Here is a 14,236-nt window from a genome sequence, read left to right on the forward strand (position 1 = left end):
GCTTTTTTGTTAACAACACATATTTTTAGACGGATTAGTTAAAACTGAGTCATTCGGAAAGCACCGCCATCTGGTGGTAATATGACTTCAATGTGAGAATTATTTAAGTTTTCTTAAGAACACACAGCATGAAGTTACGCTTCCTATAATATAGAATCACAGGGTAGCATTTTTTCATATTATAAATAATAGAAAAAAGAAAAAATCTTAGAAAATATAAAGTCGAGAACAGTTAAGTATAATGGATATAAGAAACTTTTTCCAGAAAGGTAAGCTCCCGAAAATGGTAGCTAGAAGTTTGCATAATAAGTAGTTTTATGAATGTGTGCATACTTCTGTCTCTGTTGTGAAGGTATCTTATCTATGAAAAGGAAGAAGGGTCGTGACAGCAGCAGCGGAAGTGATGAAAGCAATGATATTAGTTTCCCCCGGCAGTCTGCTCCTTCTGCAATTAATATAGAAATTGATTCAAATGACAAATGTCACATAAACAACGTTATGTTGGAAGAACTTATCAGCTGTCAGCAGAAAAGAAAAGGGAGATTCTGGTGCGCCCATGGGTCCCGGAAGCTAAGTATAATTTTCACCCTGATGCACAAAGTTTGCTAAGAAAATTCAAATATGCTTGGTTAGAGCAATATTCTCCTTGGCTAGTTTATTCCAAGTTGTTAAAAGGTGCCCTTTGTAAATACTGCGTATTATTTCCACCTGTTCCTGGAACTTTCCGAGGAGTATTAGGATCATTTAAGATTCGGCCTTTTTTAAAATACAAAAATATTCATGAAGACTGTAAAAAACATGTTGCCACAAATCACCACCTAACTGCGATTTCTGCAGCAAAGGCTTTTGGTGAAGATGTGCCTGTCGATGTGCAATTACAAAATAGTCACCAGAAACTTATTGAAGAAAATAGAAATATCTTGTCTTCAATTATTTCATGCGTATTATTTTGCGGTACACACGATATGCCACTCAGAGGCAAAGAAGGGGATGGGGGCGTTTTAATATATCTAATAAACATGCGAATCGATTCGGCACTAAATTAAAAAACCATCTAGAAAAATGCCGCCGAAACGCAGTTTACACTTCACCCCAAATTCAAAATGAATTGATAAAAATATCCGGGGAAGTTATTAAAGCTCTGTTAATATCGGACGTTAAAAAAGCTGATGCTTACGCAGTATTAGCAGATGAAACAGCTGATATATCTGGGAAAGAGCAGCTTTCAATTGGCTTACGCTTTTATGACAAAGCTATGGGAAAAATAAGAGAAGAATTTGTTGGGTTTGCAGAGCTTTCATTACAAGAAGCTTCTACCATTGCTACGGAAATAGACAATTTTTTGATACGCCACGAGCTCACCCCTGAATGTTGCGTTGGATTTGGCTTCGATGGCTGATCTACAATGGCTGGTAAAGAGGGGGGAGTACAAGCGATTTTAAGAAGGAAATATACTCGTGCACAATACTTCCACTGCTGCAGCCACAAATTGAATCTTGTTGTGAATGACTTAAACGAGGTTCCAGAAATAAGAAATACTATTTCTACCCTAAAGGATGTGATAAACTTTTTTCGCGAATCTACGGCACGCAAGAATTATGCTCCTAATATATCACATTTGTGTGAAACAAGATGGTCGGAAAAATATAAGGCTATCAGGAGATTTTCAGAGAATTTTCCTGAAGTTGTGGAAGCTTTAGAATAGTTGTCAACGGAGGGAAACTTTTCCACAAGAAAGTCTGCGTATCAATTGTGTGCTGCAATAACAAGGCCGATATTCACCATTGCTTTAATGACAATTGCTAAATAATCAACGTTGCTGGAACCTACAGCAAATATTTTGCAAATGAAGACAATAGGCCTCAGTGCCGTTGGTCAGCATATTGAAAATATTTTGGAGGTGGTTAAGAACGATCGCAGGAATGCAGAAGGAGTCACTAGAGAGTTGATTAATAAATCTCGTATTATTACAGCCGATCTAGGAGTAGAAATTCTCTACCACGTTTGGCAGGTAAACAAAAAAACAGAAGTAACCCCCCATCGACCAATGAAAATGAGTACTGGCGACGATCTATAATAATACCGTATCTGGATTCACTAACGACCTCTTCACAACTACGTTTTTCCAATGCAAACAATCCAGCTTTCTCGCTGTCTCGATTGCACCCCTTGTATTTGATTAAATGTTCCAGTGAAGAGGTACAAAAGAACGCGAAGCATTTTCAACAGTTCTGTGATATAGATATTGCCAGTGAACTCATTCTTTGGTACAATTTATTTATGGAAAAAAAAAACTTGTCCGAAGAATATTTGAATATATGAAATTCTACCAGCGATAAATAAGCGTATTTCTATTTTGAGTGCTTTTCCGTGCACAACTGCGACTGTGGAGCGATCGTTTAGTACACTTCATAGAGTATAAACCTGGCTCAGAAGCACAACAGGAGAAGAAAGGCTTTCTGGACTATGCCTCATGAGCGTCCATAGAAAACTCGTTACCGAAAACCGCGAGATGATTCAGGAGAAAATAATCGAAAAGTTTGCTGAAAATCCAAGACGATTGTTATTAGTGCAAAAATAATTAAATAAAAAATATATCAAAAAATTAACAAGTATATTTAATTTGGCCCCGCCTTAAATCAGATCCTGGCTACGCCCATGGTTGCAACTCTGCTCAAATAAAATGAAGATTTTAGGCCCTTATTATGAGCTGCATTCGATTTTCAATCTTCGCTGGCTATCGAAGATCGAAAGTGAAATTCGTATTATGAGCTATGCAAGCGTGTCGAAATTTTCGTTGAGTATCGAATTTCCTGTCGAACAGAATTTTGCTTTCGATGGTGTAGCGAAGTGTTAGAAAATTGTGAAAAATGTATGATTTTGTATATGTTTTCTTACATTTTGGCGGCTAGACATTAATTTTAAACAATTTTTATTAATTTCATGCAGTTCTAACATCTTGAATACTAAACAAAAGCTCGAAAGGCTGGTTTTACTTGTGAAAGAAAATCCCAATACTCTGTTGGCACGATCTCTGAGAACAAAATCGTAGCGCTGTTGATAGTTTTAAAATATTTTAAATAGATTTGGCTCACAAACGCCTCTTTAGATGGTCGGAACTTTTTTAATGAATCTGTAGACAAATTTCTTAAATATATTTTATATCAAAATATATTCGAAAGACTAATAAACTTAAACTCTCTTAAACATTTGCTACTCCTGGCCAGTTTACTAAGCTCTCATCCTCTGACGAATCGTTGAACCAGAACTCGTTGTACTCATTTTACCACGTTTTTATAAACTTGCTTTCTTTTTTACTTCATTTTAATTAGAACAATTTTACATAAATATGTATAAGCACAATATTTAGTTTGCTCGATTTGTAAACAAAGCTTCTCAGCGGTGAAAAATATACTATTGTGAACAACCTAAACGAGCGAAATTCACAATAGCGCTATTCTTCATCGAATGAGTGCCATAATACCAAATGCAAATTCGTTCGCTCAGCACTTTCGACCACAGTCGAAAATCGAATGCAACTCATAATAGGGGCCTTAGACTATATTCCCATTCTGTTGAGAGTCTCAAAGCAGTTATTGAGTGCAATTAAAGACATTGGCCCGTAGTTATAGTCGAAAGTTAAAACCTCTTCTAGTTAAAATTAATCTTTAAGTTTAGAGCAGGCTTTATGTTTTAGTCAGTTATAGACATGTTAGAGGCAGGTTTTTGCTAGATTGACACAAAGCAGGGCCATTAATATAAAATGAAAAAAGTAACCAATCGGCATTAGGAAAACTTTGTTATTTTAGCAAGTTCACCCTGTCGTCGCCTCAGAAAACGGATGACGAATGTGCAAAATGACGATTTTGGGATTTTGATGCAGATTTACTAAGTTGGACATGCTCTTTCGATTTCTGCAATCCATTTTTTTATATCTCCATTAGTTTTTGAGATATTTCGTGCGCATTTTGTCGTATGTTACATAATATTAATGATTGGGTATGCCTTTTATTGTATGTGCTGAAAATGCGTCACATACGACAAATTCCCATACAAACGTACCTTTTTTTTAATCATAAAACATTTGTCGTATGTGGCACATACGACAAATTCCCATACAAATGTAATCTTTTTTTAATCATAAAACATTTGTCGTATGTATCGCAAAACTTTGAACTTACGACAATTCGATGGTCCTCTACTATAACGATACAATTAAAATTGAAAATTAAACTAAGTAACTAATTTTAAAATTTTAAATTTTTAAATTTTAGCTTGCACTGAGTCTCCAATGAAATGAAAGAAATAAAAATGTACAAAAGACTGAATTTAAGTATTGTTTTTTGTTTTTATATAAAGAAAACGTATGTTCGTAACATATTTACAGCATAAGAGATGTACAGATTTTTTTTATTAAATACATGATTATGTTTTTGTTATGTTTTTTCTAATAAGTAATCATTATTTAATAAATATGTCTGGTTTTTTCATCAAATTATACCATCGTCGTTGAAATAGATACTTTACTATTGTCGTATGTTCTGTGGACAAAACAAAGTGGTGAGTAAACGCTACTTACGACAAATGTATACGGAATGAAAAGTAAATTTTCTCATTAACGTTAAGAGATATTAAATGTAAAAATATGGAAAATCAAAACTAATAACACCAACTACGTCTCCTTCAAAAGTTACAAAAATCTACCGTACAGTTCCGGATTAATTCGACCTTAAACTTCAAAGTCAATTTTCTCAAAACCGTGTTTTGTAACATTCGACATCCGTTTTCTGAGACGACGCTGTGTCAACTGACTTATAAATAATTTTGAATATGGCGCAGCAAACTGTAAGCAAATAACAAATTTTTGTAAAATATAATCTATTAACGTAAATAATTTAATTTTTATAGGAAGTGAAAAGAATTCGTGAAGTTAATTGGACTGCTGCTGAAAATACCTGCTTGCGGTCCTTGTATGTTTTCCTATTTCTGGTTGCGATTGTATCATCCAAAATCGCAAAATCTCGAAATATCCTTTGATTGGGAAGCATATTTTTCAAATTTTGTATTTTCTCCGCAAATTTTGACAGCAAAACGTCTACTTAGAGTACGCTTTTAAGATTTTAAAACCTTGTCAACCTCATTTTAAATTTAAAACGCCGTTTTAAAGTTAAAAGGTCTTTCAAGTTGACTGACTATGACAGTGTTAAAAGAGTGTTTATCTTAATATACAGTTTTAAATGTTAAAACCTGCCTCTAACTTGTCTATAACTACGGACCATTGCATTTTTCAACACGACAATGCTGCAATTCATAGAAGCAGGGAGGCAAAATGCTACTTGGAAACCAGCAATATTCGAACCCTTGAGCTCTCGTGACCTCAATCCAATGGAAAATGTGTGGAGAATACTGGCAAAGAAAGTTTATGCTGATAATCGCCAACTTGCAAACGTTATATAGCTTACATTGTCGATTTTGCAAGAGTGACATAAACTGGATGCTGCTTTACCGAAGACATTAGGGGTATTCTCGAAGTGTTGCACGATGCACGGATTGCACGAAATGCAAAAATACTATTCCAAATTTCGAAGAGTACGAGAGCACCCCATTTCAAAATGGTAACATGCATGGGTAGCAAGCAGCGTAATTATGTATCAAATACAATAACAAGAGACAGCAAAAAAATGAAGTGAGCGAGATGAGAGGACTAAGAGAAATATGTAGCAATTCCAACAACAAAACAACTACCGCAGGGTCGCATTTATCTTTCTATGCTATTTTGCAAAATATATACATGGGTTTCGACGTTGCATATTTTGCAGCGATAGGAAATGTTATTTCCCATGTATTTTGTTGGTGTGTGCTTGCAAGTTATGCAATCCATGCAATCCGTGTTACGTGCAATGGCTTTGCAAGATTTGGAGAATACACCTATTATTTCTAAATTTGAGGAAGCATATATTTCAGTTAATTAAAGTCAATGGAGCACATGTTATTGGGGTTTCTTTTTTGGATTAAGAACAATTTGTGTGAAAGATGCCAATTTTTGGTCAATATTAGAGCTGTAAAAGTAACGAAATTTCGGATACCCGTATGTATTCGTTACTAATCGAATCAACACCCGTATCTTTCGTATCGTTACTTTACTCGTTACTTTTGATACAAGCACTTGTACCCTACAAGAATCATCGCAGCAAATCTTGCAGCGTAAGGAAATGTTTGTTCTTCCATATGCAAACATGTACATACATATATACATATGTATACACGCAACATATTTTTGTATCGATTCGAACAATTTGATACAGGCTGCGTTTCTTTATACATTCCGAATAATCCCATTTCACAGCCGGAATAAATGATAATGCGTTTGAAATATATGTACATCGACATATCATCAGGATTCTAAAGAATAAATAAACAAAAAAATTTATTCCAAACGTTCAGTATGAATAAAGAAATGCAGCCACAATCATGGTTACCACAATTGGTAGCTTTCTACCAAAAGTGGTAACTTTTAAACGGTTTGGTAACTTGGTAACTTTTATTTCATTTTGGTAACTTTTGCAACTAAATATATCTATTTGCATTACTAGAAAGAAATGAATTATGTTTTGTATGTGCGTAATTATAAAAGCCCTTCGAGTTTCAGTGGTAGCACTACTGACACTTCTACAAAATACTTCGATAAAATTAGAGTTATCTCATATTCGAATACTGGAAATATTTGAATTACAGTGACAACACCAAGGGCTGCACTTCTAAAACAACTTTTGAATTTTTGCGATAAATCTTGAATTCTACCATCTCACATTTTAATAATGGCCATCTGGCAATTTTCGGTAAGGTCCATAAAACGTTTTGATTATTCCGCCACAAAAAAAAAAATGTCGCGTGCTTTTTACTAGCCCTACGGACATGTATTTCGACCCACTGAATCCAAATCTGAGGTCCGTTTGACACGTACACTAAATTATGAAAAAGCGAAAAAATAGCAAAAAATTTGCAATTTACTCGTAATTTCGTACGAGTCAAACGGACGGTTAAAAGCACCCGCAACTTTTTTTTTGTGTGCCGGTGCCATTATTCCATGAGTCGCAAATATCGGCACATTCCGAACGAAAAATTACACTGAAATTGGCACAATGTCGAAACCGGTTTGTCTCCAAACCAAATATGACAAGGGATGATGGAAAATCGTTCCACATTAGATCATACTCCTACCCTGTCGGAGACACCAACAACGAAAATGAGAATAACGGCACATGCAACAATTAATTGTAAGAAAAATATTTTCTAATAAAAAAATTATTATAATTGTCAATAGCATTTTCAATCTTGATAATTTATCAAGAAAATTGATTTAAACTTCTGTGCTAGAACTGGGAGTTCTTGATAAATAATCAAAAATTGACAAATTATAAAAATATTGAATTTATTAACCCATTTACGCCCAAACAAAAACGGTTGGAATTTTGTTATATCTAATTTTATTTATGTGATCATAAACCCCATTTTAAACTAACTTAGGAACTAAAATTAAAGAAAAAAGCTTAAAAATTAACTTTTGGGAGTGTACTTTTTTTAGTACAGCGGGCACTTATGCGTGTTAATTCTTAAAACATTACTTGACAAGTCATACCGTTTTTTTGTATCCTGTACATTGCCATATTATAACCTCATGACAAAAAACACAGTTTAGCTGCGTAGGTACGATAGAACCGGATGGGTGGCTTTTTTTCGAACAAAGTGTCTTCTAATAGCTAATTGGTCCAAAATAATCTTCGCTCGACAAAACATGTCGACTCCACCGGTTAGATATACTCATATCAAGCTTGTACATGGAGATTCATAACCCACATCCATTTCTTGCAACGAATATAAACACCTAACATTTTTGATAACAATGATTTGACAAAATGATGAGCTTCCAATGATTTTTCCACAATATACGTCAAAGACTTAGTAATAACATTCAGAACTTGCTATCACCCAGTTTTAGTAGCAAAATATAATCGAAATGTTAAGAAATAAATATACATATTAGGCTGGGTCGATTTTGTATGGGGGAAAATAAAAGTCATTTGACCGCATTGTAATAGTAATATTATGATGTTTTAGGCCTAAGCTAACTGTTATTGGCCAAGAAAGATTAATTTAAAACTTATCTTTAGCCCGCGCAATTAAATCAAAGTGAATGAATTTCGAAAATGAAACTTTGGCTTGTAATATCTATGGAATGAGTTATTGTTATAAAAAGGATGATATATCAAATTAAGGGCTATTAAATTTAGTACCTCACGTTCATTTTTCATTTTTCAATAAGTCTACACGTTTTTAAGATATCAAGATAAAACTTACAAAAACTATAATTTTCCCTTATGAATTTTCAATTCTTCATTACTTCAGCAACCAAGTGAAAAATACAAACAAGTGAGGCGAGATTTATTTCAAACGGTTTAATGTTTTCGGATATTTATGTAATACTAGAGGGACCATGAACTTAGTCACGCCGATTTGGTCAGTTTTCAAGATCGTGGTGAATGAATGTATTGTCAAAGATTAGGAATCGTTTGACAAGTTATTAGTAGTTTCAAACATATAAGAATTAACATACATTAGCATAATACAATTAGGGTGAGAAACGCCCATTTTAAGTCCATTTTTGCAGTCTTGAAAACTGGTGCGGAATGGTTTCATTAGTCGCCGAAGAAGCACATTTTTCGCGGTTTCTAAATTTGCCGTTATATGAAAGTAGGGGAGTGGAATAAGTTTTTAGATATACATAAATATTTTAGTTAATTCCATTATGTGAAAAAGTGACTGTAGGTAAATGCAATACTCTTTAACATGTCCTGGGAAATCCTTTTGAGGACTCTCCAATTGGACGATTTTGCTTTGCATTCAGCTTGAACGAAAAAAGTCACCCGCTGGCACAGTTTTCTGTAATCCGGTTCTTTTATTTAAAGGTTATTTATACAATTGAAGATAATTTTTTTTAGAAAAAAACTGGAGAGCCACTTAAGTTTTTCGATATAACTTTAGTAAATGTTACTCGATCGGTACGTAATAATCAACAAATTGAAGGCGAGACTTACTGTTACTGATTTATGATAATAATATGATGAAAATCGTTCAGATTATAAACCATTTTTTAATATAAAAAAATGTAAACAAATTTTTTTTTGCCATTTGGCTATATTTGCAATTTTTAAATTGTATGCATAAACATAAGTAAACTAATTAGTGTTTCTAGAAGTTGTGCCTGTTCAGTTTTTCCATACTCATTTGCATAAACACAATTTTTCCACGATGATGGAAAATAATGGCTATCCTATAAGGGCTACCGAAATTGTTCCTAAATTTGCAAACTATAGCTAATATTAAAAAAAGATTAGAATATTTGGAACTAGCGATCTAAATGCACGCCAGCAATATTAATGCTGTTCTTCACATCTTTTGACTATAGGAGAGTGCAATTATCAAGAGAACAATTAAAATTTCCTTGAAAATAGTTAAGTTTCAGATTAACGATAAGCTAAAGTGCTGCGAGAAATGCTATTTGACTTTATCTTTTGCGTTAACGGATTCATTATCTAATAATATGCACCAACCCTTTTTAATGAACCCAGAATTTTTAACAAGAATTGGTCTTGTTCGACTAGTGTGCTGTGGGTCTCTTGGCGGTCGATGCGCGGGCTCTCACCATTAAAATAAAATACTAATATTTTGCAGGCTTGTTGTTGACTTCATGCTACAATATATTTTCACTATTACCAAGGGATTTGAGAAAAATTAGATTTTCGACCCGCCCTAATACGTATATACAGTTCTAGAAAATTACTTCAGAAACTTCCTGACGTTTTTGACAAAAACTCTGAATCGTCGTGTCACACAGAGGCCAGATTTTTAACATTTTATCGTTATACGTAATTGTAAGACTATTTTCAACTACGAGAAAGCTTCGCTTTTCCACTAACTCACTTTTTTCTCTTACAGTAAAGCGCACACAAGGGGTGGGTTGATCGCCAAAAATCTCCAAAAGCAACATTTAGTTACATACCCCTCATGCTGCCAGATTTTGTTGATTACACATTACAGTTATTACTTTTCGATTCAGTATACTTTTAGGTCCACTGCTTTTCATTTAGAGAATTTTGGTGACGAAAATCTAGCGTAGTGACCAGAAATCGGGGAAAATGATCATTAAATTTCTTTTAAAAATTTTTTTTATTACTTTTGAAAGTTGAGCGCATCTTATTTTTATAGAAAATTTTATTAAACAAGTAATTTTTAAGCAAAAAAAATTTAGGAATACCGTTAATTTTTTCATTATCCAATGATCAGATCTAAACGAAATTACGGGACGACCGTTGAGGTACCATCTTTCCGATAAAAAAAAAAAACAGAAATTGAAATCGGTTCACGTGGTCCAAAGTTACGCGGTAGCATACATAAGTCGGTTTAAAATGTTTGAGTTCTTTGTTAATTTTAAGTAAATATATAGCATTTTCAGTTTAAATGAAACCATTTTCAAATTAAGCGAAACCATTTTCAAATTAAATGAAACCTTTTTCATGTTAAGCGAAACCTTTTTCAAATTAAAAGAAACCTTTTTCAGATTCATTGAAAGTTTATTCAAATTAAATGAGACCTTTTTCAGATTCAATGAAACTTTATTCAAGTTAAATGAAACTTTTTTCAAATTAAATGAAACTTTATTCAAATGAAATGAAACTTCTTTTTTGGATTACTTTGAATTATCTGTTACGTGTTGCTCACCCTTAAACTGGCTACACACGACGAACATCTGCGCGCATATGCGCGGCTTGACTTGCGTGTTTGTCGTTTGTAGGGCGGTTCACGAGCATGCTCGCAAAAAATAAAAAAAATTTTGATTTTCAGCGAGCATGCTCGTCGTTTGTAGCGTGATTTGCGAGCATCGCATTGGAAACAAAAACAACAACCTCATTTTGTGTTGATGCTTGAAGTGTGCACATCGGCGGATAAATGCATCCAAGCCATGTTGGTTAATTGAATTTTTGATAAATGAGGCTAAATTACTATAAGTATATGTATGTACATACATACAAGTAAAATATAAATAAATTTAAGTAACACATGCATAAAAAAGCTAAGTTGAAAGCATCTTTGCTAATCATCTTTACGCTACCACGACAAAATCACATATGAGCCGCTCGCCGTCTGTAGCAAACGACAGCGAGCATGTTGGCGCATATGTGCGCGCAGATGCTCGTCGTGTGCAGCCAGTTTTACGGTCAAGGCATGTTGAATACAGTGTTGCCGTTTCGGTCAAATTGGACCAAAATTGGTAGTTTCATTTCTTAAAATAAGGCTTTGGTAGGTTGATTGGTTTGTTGTGATTTTCGAGGGGTTTTGGTAACTAGGCAAATCATATAATTTATTCATTTTACAAAACTTCAAATATCTCTGTTTTCGGGAGTACATGTAAGGGATGATGTGAAAAGGAAAAGAGAAATGGGACATGTCAAAATTGTTCTTGAAGCGAAGTTGAATGTTGCCGTGATTAGACTGTGCTCTAATCCCTAGAGTTTGTTTAAGTTAGAAGAAAATAATTAGACAATTGTTATGCAAATGCCAAATTTTACATTTCGCTTAAGCGAGTGAGTGAGAAGGGAGAGTATTTGTACTTTATTTCCCTCTTCTCCCTTAGGAAAATAATAGTTGACAGCTTTGAATTCGTGTAGCAACAGTAAAAATATTCTCCCAGTTAAACATCATAATCGACGTTATCGACTCCCTGATATAAGTATGGCGTCGATAACGTCGATAACGATGTGTAACTGGGAGTTAAGGCTCTGTTACGTACGTGTTTTTACGTAGAAATCAAAAACCAACAGACTTCTACGTATGTAATGCTGTGCGTTGGGTAACAGCTTACCCGCGAAGCTCATTTAACAGATTCCTTATGTGACAACTCTCAAGCAATGCCAAGTATGCATAACAGAGCCTTTAGTGTTAGCCAGACATGGTGCAAACGGCTCTTAATAGGTTAAGTTGATTTCCTGTTCCTTAATTTAAAAATATTTAATACTAAATTTGAATAAAGTTTCATTTAATTTGAAAAAAGTTTCATTTGGTTTGAATAAAGTCTCATTGAATCTGAAAAAAGTTTCCTTTAATTTGAATAAAGTTTCATTGAATCCGAAAAAGGTTTCATTTAATTTGAAAAAGGTTTCGCTTCATCTGAAAAAGGTTTCAATTAATTTGAAAAAGGTTTCGCTTAACCTGAAAAATGTTTCATTTAATTTGAAAAAAGTTTCATTTAAACTGAAAATGCTATAGTACAATTTATGAAACTTTAAAAGGTTTATTTATTTATTACATACTGTACATAAAACTTGCATGAATGTATTTTAAAGAGCCTATTATCTGAAGCGAATTTTCAGAAGTATAAACCCCTCCCAAAATATATTCCTGTGTGCGCCCCTGATTACTACTATAAATCTCCACAAATAATTTCCGTGTCCTTCCTCAAATACCTCTAGAGATATTCTGTAAGATAGTTCCACTTGTATGATCTATAAATCCCTGCAGAAATATGCATTATATAAGTTTCAGTATATAAAGGAGGACCACGCCCACTTTCCAATAACTGCCACTTTTCTACTTAGTGTGGGATTGATTTCATATACTATCTTCATACCAAGTTCTAGTATTCTACTGCAAACTCCTCTTCATATGCAGTATGAAAAACTCAGTTTGTATCGGAAGTGCCACGCGCCCATGACATACCCGTATTATATTTATTCTATAACCAAGCTTGGGAAGTCGGAAATAGGTGTCCAAAACTTCGAATAAAAAAACCGGCTTTCAAAAAAATTTAATAGATGTGCCCGTTGTACTAAAAAAACGACAGCTAACGAAATAACTGTATAAATCCATCAAATAACAAACCCTTATACTCGCTGTTAATAATTTGATTAATTTACTCTTTTTCCACTTTAATAGCGGATATTTTAAGGCAAAGTGCAATAATTCAAGAAAAAATCTTAGCTTTAAATGTAGGCCACTTCTAATGTGAAAAGTCGATTTGTAAGTATCCAAATCTCGTATCCCCAGTAATACCTATTTATCTTTTATTCTATCTGAAGTGAAATTAATACCAGTAGGTGCAAACTTATTAAAGCAATTTCGTTTTAATAATAATAGTAAACTTTTAGACGTGGGTTGAATTGGTGTCGTTTATATAGTACAGAGAGCGCAAATGGGTTAAGTCACGGAAACGGGCTGTAAGTATATACACATTTGTTATGAAACATAGCAGTTTTATTCAGTATATTTTTTTCTCAGTGAAGAAGTGAAGTTTTGGTAGTGAAGATTTGGTAACTTTTGGTAACTTTTCTTAAGAGATTTTGGTAGAAAAAAATGTTGGCGAGTGGCAACCATGGTTGGCAACAAGGTTTATATATAAGAGGTTGCGCAATGCGCAGGTCCGTTATTCTTTTCTCGCAAAATTGGGCGACAACAACAGCGAAAACAACAAGCAGCGTAAAAAAAACATAAAATTGAAATGAAGTGAAGCGATTTCAAACCAATTGTAATCGATAGCTTATTCGAAAATACATTTACAGTTTATTTTAACTAAATTTTTACTCATACCTGTATGCCGAAAGAGCCACAAAATCGGATTTTTCACTACGGTAAATTTTTGCGAAATTTTCATTTCAACTCGCTATATCTCAGACGTTTATATATCGATTGATTTGGAATTTGTACACAATAAACTAGATTCTATTCTGAAGAAGATGAGTCTAACTGCACTTCTCTTGTTTAAAACGAAATGGCGGATATTTTAACATTTTTATAAAAACTAAGAAGGTGATTTTTACAAATGCAAAAGTTGTGTTATGAAGTTTAAAATTTTTGTTTTGTTTTAATGCAGCATTAAAGACAAATATACATATACAGATATTTTTGGCAAAGTTTCAGGTTTAGACAACGAGTAGCTCTAAAGTTATAACAATATTATGATGACACCCATGAGCGGTCGCTCGCCTCTAGATGACAAATATTTTTACTGGGCACTTGTACAAGTAATTTTGGAAGTAATATTAAGTGAAATGTTGAAATGCATGAATTTATCAGTGTTATATAACTATTACTAAACTTAATAGACATTCTTACATACATACATACAGTTGTCCACGAAATAATAGGAGTGCGATATTTTGACCAGTTTTGGCTATTTGTCTTT

The 14,236-nt window shown here is 33.7% G+C and overlaps 1 protein-coding gene across 1 annotated transcript in view; it reads right to left on the reverse strand.

Annotated features, from left to right (window-relative positions):
• LOC118747902 (axin-like) overlaps positions 1-14,236 on the reverse strand; it is a 243,681-nt gene that overhangs the window by 216,917 nt on the left and 12,528 nt on the right. The window lies entirely within an intron of this gene.

The sequence above is a fragment of the Rhagoletis pomonella genome, unplaced genomic scaffold, assembly GCF_013731165.1.
Source record: "Rhagoletis pomonella isolate Grant_MI unplaced genomic scaffold, Rhpom_1.0 Rhpom_scaffold_00001, whole genome shotgun sequence".
Taxonomy (NCBI): Eukaryota; Metazoa; Arthropoda; class Insecta; order Diptera; family Tephritidae; genus Rhagoletis; species Rhagoletis pomonella.